General features: G+C 36.1%; 1 pseudogene; it reads right to left on the bottom strand.

Moving 5' to 3' along the window:
• Positions 1 to 4,852: 4,852 nt before the first annotated feature.
• On the bottom strand, positions 4,853 to 5,793 carry LOC130976993 (auxin-responsive protein IAA8-like; annotated as a pseudogene).
• Positions 5,794 to 12,961: the final 7,168 nt, after the last annotated feature.

Raw genomic sequence — 12,961 nt, 5'->3', positions numbered from 1 at the left:
TTCTCAACAGAAAAGGCAACAAATTTGAGATGTTCAATCAAATCATTAATTGTTAGTAAGTATCTTTGAAAAAGGAAAGAAATTGATTTTGAAAACATTTGATTGAAAAGATATGATTTGAAAAAGATTTGATTTTGAAAAACTTTGAAAACTTGAAAAAAATTGATTTGAAAACAAAATTCTCCCCCTAGCACCATCCTGGCGTTAAACGCCCAGAATGGTATACATTCTGGCGTTTAACGCCCAAAATGCACCCTTTTTGGGCGTTAAACGCCCAACCAGGTACCCTGGCTGGCGTTTAAACGCCAGTCTGTCTTCTTCACTGGGCATTTTGAATGCCCAGCTTTTTCTGTATAATTCCTCTGCAGTATGTTCTGAATCTTCAATTCTCTGTATCATTGACTTGAAAAGACACAAATTAAAAATATTTTTGGTTTTTTTTTATAATCAAAATGCAACAAGAATGAAATAACAATGCATGCAAGACACCAAACTTAGCAGTTTGTATACTACTGACACTAATGAGAATGCATATGAGACATACAAAACACTCAAGTCAATTGAATTCGAAGATTAGAACACGAAAATCATCAAGAATTACTTGAAGACCATTAAGACACATGAATGAATGCATGCAATTGACACCAAACTTAAGATGAGACACTAAACTTAAGCAAGAAACATCAAATATTTTTGGTTTTTATGATTTTGTAATTTTTTTTTTGTGTTTTTCGAAAATTAAGTGGAAAAAGGTATCAAAATTCTTAATGAGAATTCCAGGAATCAGTGCAATGCTAGTCTAAGACTCCGGTCCAGGAATTAGACATGGCTTCACAGCCAGCCAAGCTTTCAAAGAAAGCTTCGGTCCAAAACACTAGACATGGCCAAAGGCCAGCCAAGCCTTAGCAGATCACTGCTCCAAAAGCAAGATTGATGAAAATCAACAAGCTCTTGTGATGATAAGTTGAAACCTCGGTCCAATGAAATTAGACATGGCTTCTCAGCCAGCCAGATTTCAACAAATCATCATGAAACTCTAGGATTCACCTTCAAGAATTTCGAAAAAAAAATATCTAATCTAAGCAACAAGATGAACCGTCAGTTGTCCATACACAAACAATCCCCGGCAACGGCGCCAAAAACTTGGTGCTGTTGCCGGATTTTGGCACTGATGTTACCGGACAAAAAGCTTGCTCAAAACATGAACAATCCCCGGCAACGGCGCCAAAAACTTGGTGCGCGAAATTGTGAACAATACTTTTCACAACTCTCATAATCCCCGGTCATGAACTCCAAAAACTTGGTAGTTCAATTCCATGGCATTACACAACTTCGCACAACTAACCAGCAAGTGCACTGGGTCGTCCAAGTAATACCTTACGTGAGTAAGGGTCGATCCCACGGAGATTGTTAGTATGAAGCAAGCTATGGTCACCTTGTAAATCTCAGTCAGGCAGACTCAAATGAATATGATGATGAACGAAAATAACATAAAAGGTAAAGATAGAGATACTTATGTAATTCATTGGTAGGAACTTCAGATAAGCGCATGAAGATGCCTTCCCTTCCGTCTCTCTGCTTTCCTACTTATAGATAACTAGTAGCCTAAGGTGTACAAAGATGAGTAAATGACATAAAAATCCACTTCCGGGCCCACTTGGTGTGTGCTTGGGCTGAACAATGAAGCATTTTCGTGTAGAGACTCTTCTTGGAGTTAAACGCCAGCTTTTATGCTAGTTTGGGCGTTTAACTCCCATTTAGGTGCCAGTTCCGGCGTTTAACGCTGGAATTTCTTGAGGTGACTTTGAACGCCGGTTTGGGCCATCAAATCTTGGGCAAAGTATGGACTATCATATATTGCTGGAAAGCCCAGGATGTCTACTTTTCAACGCCGTTGAGAGCGCGCCAATTGGGCTTCTGTAGCTCCAGAAAATCCACTTCGAGTGCAGGGAGGTCAGAATCCAACAGCATCTGCAGTCCTTTTGAGTCTCTGAATCAGATTTTTGCTCAGGTCCCTCAATTTCAGCCAGAAAATACCTGAAATCACAGAAAAACACACAAACTCATAGTAAAGTCCAGAAAAGTAAATTTTAACTAAAAACTAATAAAAATATACTAAAAACTAACTAGATCATACTAAAAACATACTAAAAACAATGCCAAAAAGCGTACAAATTATCCGCTCATCAGTGACAGCCGCAGAGGACCATTTTCCCGAGAGGATTGAAAGTAGCCACCGCTGATGGTAAACCCCTATACACAGCTTGCCATGGAAAGGAGTAAGAAAGATTGAGTTGAAGCAGTAGGAGAGCAGGCGTCCCTGAGCCATACAGCATCTCCATTCGCTTGTCTGAAATTCCTACCAATGAGGCTACATAAGTATCCCTTTTATTATTTCCTTTTATTATTAATTTTCGAAACCATAAATCAATATTTAATCTGCCTGACTGAGATTTACAAGGTGACCATAGCTTGCTTCATACCAACAATCTCTGTGGGATCGACCCTTACTCACGTAAGGTTTATTACTTGGACGACCCAGTACACTTGCTGGTTAGTTGAACGGAGTTGTGAATTCAACCAGTGCCATAATAGTAGCCCTCATCTCAAAATAGTTAGAACATGGATCACAATTTCGTCCACCAATTAGAAAGACTTATTGTTACATTTTTTAAGTGTTACATAAAATATCTATTGTAATATTTTTTAAATATTACATAAAATATCTATTGTAACATTTTTTTTAAGTGTTACAAAATATATCTATTATAATATTTTTCATAATATTACTATAGAAGATCTATTGTAGCAGTTTTACTAAATGTTATTGAATCACTACAAGATATTATCGGAATAGCGACCAATTTAGCGACCGATTCTAGTGGTCACTAAAACCTTGGTTGCTAATTAGAAAATAGCGACCAATTTCGGTCGCTAACCTTTAGTGACTGATTTTTTAACAAGGCCACTAAACTCTCACCAAAGAGTATCGGTCGCTAAATGGCATTGTTCTGAAAACCAAACCGGACCGGCCGGTTCAACCGGATTAACTGGAAATCGGTCATCTGGCTGGTTCGGGTGATGCCAAAAACCGTTTGGTAAAAAACCGGTAAAAAACCGGTCAAACCGGCAGTTAACCGGTGAACTAGTAAAACCGGTCGGGTTTTTTACGGTTTTCAAAGGTTAAAAATAAAAAAAAAAATTAAAAAACCTATATAAAAGCTACCCACTACCCAGTTACCCCTCTTTCTTAGAAGAAAACCCTAATACCCCTCTCTTTCCCCCTCTGAATTCCAGCCGCCGCCACTACCCCTCTGAGTTCTAGCGCCGCCACCATCAACAGTAGCGTCACCTTCTCAGCTTCTCTGTCATCGTGGTGTCGTCAATCCCACCTCTGTCCTCGTCCTCGTTGGCCGCCCCTCTTCTCCTCCTAGATCCCTTCTCGCATCGCCAGGTCTGCTCGGAGCTATTGTTGGTGTCGTCAAGCCACTTTTGTCCATGTCGTCGTCGGCCTCGATGAACTTGTCTCTGTCCTCATCGTCTTTGCCCGTCTTTGTCTTCGATCCCTTTCTCTATTGAACTCACAACAAAGTTCGAACGTTTTTCTGCCGCTGTGGACTCGTCGCTCACTCTGCCGCCGTAGAAAATTACAGAATTTGATTATGTTGCTCTCCATGTTTCTTGAGTTCTTCCGTAGTTTAATTTATTTTTTTATTTTGTTAATTATGATGATTATGATTTGCTGCTTTTTATATTCTGGATTCTGATGGTTGGATAGATTGAACTCTGATTGTTGTAATTGTAAAAGAAAAAATTCAATTGGATTAACTATTTAACTCTATTGATTAACTGATGAAGGAAATCTGGTTGCTGCCTCTTTTGTTTTATGACTTGTTAATGGTTGCTGGTACTTTTATTAAATTTTTTAGAATAATTTTGTTGATTTTAAAAAACTAAATTATACATTGATGCCAATAACTACAGCAAGCCTTTTTGTTAATTTGTTACTGCAATTTGATTTCATAATCTGTTTGTTTTGATTTCATATTTTTTGTAATTCTGTTTGTTCAAATTATGATTGTTTGTTCAAAATTAAAATTATGATTATGTTTGAAATTCAAAGGTGAGTTGTTATTATTGATTTGTTTCAATTGTTTGTTATTTTTTATTATTAGGTTATAGATTGAAATTTTAAATTTTAAATTTTATTAGGTTAAATTTTATTGAAATTTAAATATTTAAAATTATATATTAAATTTTTAGTAATTTTATTTAATATTTAATTAAACCGGTTGGATTCCGGTTGAATTCCGGTCGAATCATTAAACCAGTGAACCAGTCACCTCACCGGTTTATTGACCAATCCGGTTCTCGCAACCTTGCTAAATGGTGACCAAATTTTTCGCCGCTAAGTAAATCGGTTGCTAAATGTCGACCAACTTTTTGGACACCAATGAAATTGGTCACTAAATTGGTCACCGATGCCTGAATTGAAAATCTAAAATCGATCACTAAATTGGTCACTAATTCCTGAACCAAAAATCTAAATCGGTTGTTGTTCCTGATCTTATGATTATATATTTTTATTAATTTCACATTTATCACTATTAAAACTTAATTTTTATAAATAATTACATTTCCACAAAATATAAAAAGAATCAAACATAGATCAATTTTTGAAATAAATACCAAAAACATTCACAATGTCTACATAGAAATATAAAATTTAAAATATTAAAAATTTTTAAATACATCAAATTTATGATCTACAATCTAGACTAAAACATGGTAAAAATAATTCGTGAACCACATAACTTTGTTCTATTCATGAACAATCAGTATAGTTCAACAATTTTTGCACTAGTTTTGGCTCTTTAATTCTTTCATTGCTCTTGGAGCTGCAACCAATACAAACCATAACAAAATCTTTAAACAATCTTGAATCTTAATCTGGTAATCCAACATATTTAGTGTAAGATGTACCAAGTCCAATTGCCTCAGACCATTCATGATCCTCAGTTTCCTGCATGAGTCAGTGAACAGCCTACATCAACAAAGAATTTGTTTATTATAATTGGATATGATCTTTAAAGAATAACATGTAAAGCAAAAATGCTCCATACTAATTCACACTTTTTTGGCCAACTAAATAATCGATCATCAGAATAATCAAACATGCCATAGTAGAATAATTAAACTTGTTTACGTTAATATGATAAAGAAAATTTATGAGATACCAAATACGTATTTTTAGTATTCTATAAGCAATGACTTGATTGATGGCTAATTTTTTGTATATACGATTTTATATAACAAAAATAGATATAACATACTCCCAAGGAACATCTTCCACAAGCATCCAATCGACCAATCTCCATCCTTGTCTTCATAAGTAAGAACATATTCAGAGCCATGGAGAAGAAGAAGATCCTTTAAAAAGCTCTCACTTAATCCATCTTTTCCAGACAGCCCAGGAGAGTTGCACTGACCTAATTTTTCATTAAAGAAGTTGCAACTCAAACTAAAGAAAAAGGTTTCTTATAAAGAAAAATAAAAAAAAAAAAGAAAAAAGTAGTTAAAGAAAATACCAATGGTGAAGCAGCTGAACATCTTCTAAAGAGCTGAAGAAAGTTCCTTATAGTTGCTATAGGAATTAAGATCAACCTTTCTTAGATAAGGAGCAACATCCATACTTATCTTCACATACAAACAACCAAATCCTGGTTTTTCTTCAACTTCATCATTGTTCTTTGTCAAATTAGATGCCATGGTGTTCTTTCGAAATGATTGAATTGGTGGGCCACCCCACAACCTGTGCCTTGTTGCAAAAAATGAAAATTTTGATATTTCAACAGCCTCTGGATTTGAATTTCCATGCTGCGAAGAACATACACAAACTACATAACACTGAAACACAAAAATTCAACTAACAATCACACTAACTAGTAACTATGAACAATTCTTTTTCAATCATACTAAGATTAAAAGCTTACCTCAGATTTATTTTATTTTATTTTGGTTAATGGAAGTTATCAGAAATGCATTCAACACAGTACAGAATATCATAGTAGCATTTTTATTTGGCATTATAATTTTAAATTGTTTGAGAAGAAAACAACATTATAACAACCAATCAGACTAGTTTCATGAGTCATACATCCCTAATCATACATCTTTCCGTGCACCAAATATCAAGCTTTCAATCTGAAAGAGAAAAGAGAGGCGATTAATTAATTAATATAAGGGCTTAACCTGTTTGAATTCATCATTGGACCTGTATACAGTATCACTTCCAGAACCAACTCTTCCAGAAGGCACAGATGTAAAGAAGGGAGAGTCACCCAGAATGCAACCATCAAGGGTACATGTGATGCGTGAGCATATTATACCTTTTTTCTTAGCATTTTCTAGTTGTTTTTAGTTAGATTTTATTTAGTTTCACTTGATTTTAGTGCAAAAATCTCAAGTGGATGCAACTTTGAGCTGTTTTGGTGTTTTTATGATTTCAGGTAAAATTCAAAATAATTTGGCAAAATTTGGAGCAAAAAACAGAAAAAGCTAGCAGCACCCTCCCTGGGCGCTAAACGCCCAGCAAGAAGTCTGAATCGCCCCTCTTTGGCTTCTCAAGTAGATTTAGCATTTATTAGTTATATTTTATTTTCTTTTTATAATTTTTATTTACAAACAATATCTTTTAGTCTTAAAATTTATTATTTTATTTTATTTTCATATCAAATTAGTTTAGTATAAAAAGAAAAAGATACTCCTCTTAAGAGGGTTCGAACATTATCATCTTCCCTTTTGCACTTTTTAGAACCCTAGTTTTCTCTGTAAGTCATGAGCAGCTAAACTTCTCGATTAAGGTTAAGAGCTCTGTTTATTTCTATGGATTAGAACTATTATTCTTCTATTTTAATTAATGTTTTGGTTCAATTCTAAGGATTATTTTCGTTCTTAATCTTATGAATCTGGGTGGAGCGGGAGCATGACCCTTATTCTACTTGTGTTCTTGTGATTCTCGGGAGAATTATCTCGCTTGAACTATAGCTTGAAAATAAATTCCTCCTAAAATGCTAATTACATAAACTAATTAGGATATGTGACATATAATCCTGTTAGCTTCGGATAATTAGGGTTTTTGTGACTATAAACTAGTTTTTTAACTTAACCCTCTAATCGAAATTAAGTGACCATGGGAGTGGTGGTTAATGAAGGTTAGAGGAAACAAAATCACTAAGGGATTAAGGTTTAGTTATTTACAGTTTGTCATAGAATGAATCATGCATTGTTAAAATAGTTGTTAAGAACTTTTAATCCGAAAAAGTAAACATCTCCGAAACCTTAACTATTTTCTCATATTGTTTTTACACCAAACCTTTTTTTGTTTATTTACTTGCTTATTTACCGTTTTATGTGAATTGACTTACCAAACCTCTTTTTGATTCGCCTAACTAAGTCCAATTGGATAGCCATTGTTGCTCAGTCTAACAATCTTCGTGGGATCGACCCTCACTCACTTGAGGTATTACTTTGATGACGCGGTGCATTTGCCGATTAAGCTGTGCGAAATCTCAGTTTGCGCACCAACATGCAGGGGGTGAAAGGAAAACTTCAACATCAGATGGACTGGCAAGTTGAGGTATCCTAGTATCTAGCTTAGTTGAGACAATTACAGTCCTTGACAGCTCAAGATCAATCTATAAAGAAACAACAAAACTGTTTATTGAAACTGTGATTTATATATTGCACTTTTTGTGCTCCAAATCCCAGCAGATTAGCTAGAGAAGTGTTCTTTATATCCTCAAAAATGTTCACCCCAATATAATTTGATTTTTTTTTCTTGGTCTCTTTATATTACTTTTTACAATCTATAGATATGGCATGAAAGATTGAAAGCATTCAGCAATGACACCAACTTCAACTACGAGATACTCAGCAAATTTATGAAAATTAATCAAGCCAAGAAAGCGCAAGGACAAAGAGAGGCATATACATGCATCACAACACGCCTTATAGTAGCATTGCTCCAGTCACTACAATCTTCAAGGCAAAATATAATAAACTCCTTATGCTATATTTTGGCTCGCACTAGAGACTCCACGTCACGCGCGTGGGCCTGTTGGTCAAGCACAGCACAAAAAAGTCCACCATGAACAAAAACAAAGACAATGTCCATGGGAAAACTCAAAACGTTACCTACAATGCTCTATTTTTACCCATAAAAATAGTTACCTAATTAGATTAGATTCTCAAAATGTGTTAATCAGAAACATAATAACAAAAATCTAATAATCACATAAAAATCAAGATTCAAATAGAGGAATGGACAAATCTAAAATTTGAATCAGAATCACATAAAAATCAAGATTCAAATAGAGGAATTGACAAATCTAAAATTTAAATCAGACAAGAAGAAGGCGAGATATCAGAAAAAAACAAAAAATTACAAGATCAGTTGCATCTGAAATTCAAAGCCGAGATTGTTCATGCACGAGAAGGTGGATTATGTGCTCATGCTTATTAGATATATTATCCTTATGCTAGCAACAAATGATCGTTATTTGAGGCTTCGGAATATCAAATAAATTATTTTGAGAAGAAGTTACCGGAGAGACTATTGTTGTTGTTGTTCCCAGAGAAGAAGTTACTCGAGAAGGTGGCGGTGAGAAATGAACTATGATACAAGGAGCAACGACAAATTTGGACGGCAAGGCGACGATCTGCAACAAAGAAGTGAGCAGAGGAGGCGGTGCGACCAAAGGAGACGACGGTGAAAAAAGAACAGTACGACAATGACAAAGTCAGATCTGGACGGTGATGAGATGATCCACGAACTTAGACAACGCTAACGCCGCCGAGATCTCAAAGATGAAGGCGATGGCACTGAGACCTTAGAAGGCGACGACGAGGAGACCTCAGAAGATGGCGCTGCAATTAGAAGATGACGAAGAAGACGTTGCGACGAAGAAGACGATAACGGTGTGGGTAACTTAGAAGACGATGTTGTGCTTCCGGCGGGTAACTCAGTAATTGTTTGTAGAAGATGAGAATCGTGTGGGGGAGTTGAGTTAGGCTTAATGAGGGTAACTCAGTAACTATGTTATTTTATTAAATTAGTGACCGATTTAGTGACTGATTAGTTTATAACATTATCTTTTAGTTGGTCACTGACGTTAAGATTTTTGCTAGCAAAGAATTATTAAAAATATTCGCGTTGTAGATACAGCTTCTAAACTAACAGAAATCCTTTCGTGCAAACGTTTTGGTTGTCACAAGTAACAAACTCCTTTAAAATTGATAACCGAGTATTTAAACCTCGGGTCGTCTTCTCAAGGAATTGCAGGGAGGTATGATCTTATTATTGGCTATGAAAAAGGTAAAATTGGGGTTTTGGAAGTAAGGGGGCAGTATGTTGCACAAAAAATAATAAGAAAAATAAATAAATAACTATAAAATAAACTCTTGGCAAGGTATGGGAACTGGAAGTCCTATCCTGGTTATCCTTATCAATTGTAATGAGAATTGGATTTTTCTCCCACTTTGTTAACCTCCAACTATGAAGGTAAGTTAAGTGGATGAATTAATTCTGATTCCTCAAGTCCTAGTCCTTCCTTGGGAAAGGCTAGAGTTATTGGAATATGAATTAATGAAATGAAGAAATCCAATTTTCAATCAACAATGAGTTTGATAACTCTAGAGTCACCAATTAATCGACCACAACCAAGAATGTAAAAAGCTAAATCAAAATCTATCTTATCCGAAATACCTTCAATTCATTCAAAGCAGTGAAATCTAACATGGAAAATATTCATAAGCCTAATTGGGCAACAGGAAAATCCAAATTATTTATATCAATAAAAGACAGCAATCATCAATCTGAAATATCTCAAATAACATTAATTAAGAAAATCAATCTGAGCATGGAATATTGAAAATAAATACAAAGAACCTGGGATTGAGAGTCACTCCTAAAACTAAGAGAAGTCCTGAATCCTAAATCCTAAAAAGAGAGAGAGGAGAGAACCTCTCTCAAAACTTAATCTAAATCATGGAAAGTGATAGAAATTCCGAGACTCTCTCAATGGATGCATTTTTCCACTTCATAACCTCTAGTCTACGACTTCTGGACTTGGATTTGGGCCAAAAAAGGCTTCAGAATCCGCTATGAGCATTTTCTACAATTTCCAGTGCGTGGCCTCTGTCACGCGTCCGCGTCGGTCACGCGGTCGTGTCATTCGGAGTCCTCCTTGTCACGCGGTCACGTCGGTCACGCGTCCGCGTCGTATGTGATTTGCTCAAGTCGCGCGGTTGCGTTAGTCATGCGGCCGCGTCGTTGCCTCTTCGCTTCTGGCACGCGATCGCGTCGTCCACGCGATCGCGTGGATGCCAGTTCCTTCAAAAACTCCATTTTGCGCTTTCCTTCCATTTTTGCATGTTTCCTTTTCCATTCTTTAAGTCATTCCTTCCTTAGAAGATCTGAAACTACTCAACACACTAATCACGGCATCGAATGGAATTAAAGGTGATTAAAATAATTAATTTAAAAGCATAGGAAACATGTTTTTCACATACATCATATAATAAGGAAGGAGAAGTAAAACCATGCAATTAATATGAATAAGTGGGTGAAGGATTGAATAAATCACTCAGATTAAGCATAAAATATATCATAAAATATGGGTTTATCAACCTCCCCACACTTAAGTAATAGCATGTCCTCATGCTATGTCCAAGGTAAAAAAGTAAGGTTTTGAAGTGGTTGAATGCCATGCAATGCAATTCTAATCTAAATGCAACTAACTAAATGCATGATGCAATTCTAATTTTATTCACTCATATATAAAGCTTACATGTAGTTAAATCAATTCACATTCTCAAGGATTCATATATATATATAGCCAACCTTAGATAGTGATAAAGCACTTTTACAATTGAGATGGGAAAAGAAAAAAAAACATTTATAAACTCGCAAGACAATTAGTAATTTAAACAGAGATATATGTTAATGAGTTAGTGAACCCTCACTGGATTTTGTGTTTACTCTCTAATCACTCAGTGTTTATTGGGTTAATCACTCTATTCTTCTTTTTATCCTTACTTTCTATAACTTTGTTTTTCATCTAACCAATCAACAATTATAAAATATAGACATACCAAAAATCATGAGGTCTTTGATTAAGGTTGTAATGGGGCCAAGGTAAAGGTAAGGGTATATGTATAAGGCTAAGTGAGCTAATGAGTGAATCCTTAATTAGTCTAAGATCTCACCTAACATACATACTCAGTAAAACAAAACTTCTTTACCTATTTTCCCATATTTTCCCATATTTTGTTCTTATACCATGTGCATTTGCTTTAATTTTGCAAAATTTTTTTTAATGCACATGGTAATTAATTATTTTAATTCCACATGAGCATGTTTCCCAAAAATTCTTAATTTCTTTTCAATTTTTCTACCCTTGTTTCTGTCATCCGTGTTCCCATAAAGTTTCCCCACACTTAATTAATTACACAACTTTCTATCTTAAGCTAACCAAGGATTCAACTTGGGATTTTATTTTGTTTTCTGCTTAAGGCTAGTAATGTGGTTATAGAACAAGAGGGGATTAAAAGGTTCAAAGGGCTAACAAGGATGGCATAAAAGGTAGACTTTATTTGGGATAGTGAGTTAAAATCAAACAAGGCCTCAATCACTCTCTTGGTATGTATCTATATTCTATAACTGGACATATAGATTAAAACAAAGCAAAGAACACCAGAATAGAAAAGAAGAGCGGAACACACAGGAATAAAATATTATGGTTTAAATGTAACCATACAATTAAGCTTAAAACTCACAGGCTGTATGTTCTCCAAATCATGAATCATATATCACTCATGTATGTCATGGAGGTTTAGTTAAAATTTCCCATTATTCTCATAAAAAAATTGTTTTAGGTGGCCTTTAAGGTTTTAGTGTTTCTCCTTGATGAAATGCTGTTAACTAACTAACATGTAATGCTATATATACAAGGTGTGGATTGTTTATAACTTTGTTAAAGTCTCTAGCTTACTTTCTTTCTATATTATTCAGTTTAAACTAGGTTATCTTTATGCTAAAAAGGGTAAGCTATACTAATTTATCCACTAATAAGTCAGAATTGCAAACTAAACTAAATAACTAAAATATGAACTAAAGATGGAAAATGCAGAGATAGAGTAGAAATGCATAAAAGTAGCAATGTATAAGTACTCAGAAAATAACAATAAAAAGATAAATACAGAAAAATATCCAGAATAAAAGAAAAAGAGATGTAGTGGTTCACCAAAATAAAACGCCAGAGATGGCGACCTCCCCACACTTAAAGTGAAGCATCGTCCCTGATGCTCAGTCAAGCCGGGTGTGAAGGGGAGTCATCACTGGTAGGGATGGTAGCTGGAGGCTCTGTGGTAGTGGTGGGCTGAGGGTCTGGCTACTGTAGAGGAGGTGCTGACTGGATCGGGATCTCAGGATCTGCAGCTTCAATCTGATGTGGAACCTCTGCCTGGGGAGAAGCCTGCTCTGTGCCTGCCTGCGGATGGGTCGCCTCCTGGTACTCATCCGCCTCCTCCTCTGATGGCTTTGATGGTGAGTCAGGCTCGGAGGGGATGTCACTGCCCTGTCGGATCATCAGCTTCAGATGCTCATAGCGGTGCCGGTTACGGCACTCCATCTGATCAAGCTGTCGAAATAAGCGGTGCACGAGGCGGTAGACGGGCTCTGAGGCAGGTGGGGGTGCAGTGGTGGCAGTAGGGGCAGCTGTGGATGAAGAGTGTCGGGCAGACGGTGGGGCTGTCTCATCAGTAGCAGTGAAAGGTGGTGGTCTGTAGCCCAAAGCCAGGAAGTTCCTACTGTGAGGAATGATCTTCCTGCAGTCCGCAGCCGGTGGTCTCTCATCGGCATCCTCGCATGGCACGTCAGCTCGACGGCCTAGCTGTGTAA

The sequence above is a fragment of the Arachis stenosperma genome, chromosome 4, assembly GCF_014773155.1.
Source record: "Arachis stenosperma cultivar V10309 chromosome 4, arast.V10309.gnm1.PFL2, whole genome shotgun sequence".
In the NCBI taxonomy this organism is placed as follows: Eukaryota; Viridiplantae; Streptophyta; class Magnoliopsida; order Fabales; family Fabaceae; genus Arachis; species Arachis stenosperma.
The sequence above is the reverse complement of the archived record's forward strand: the minus strand, read 5'-3'. Positions and strand labels throughout refer to the sequence as shown.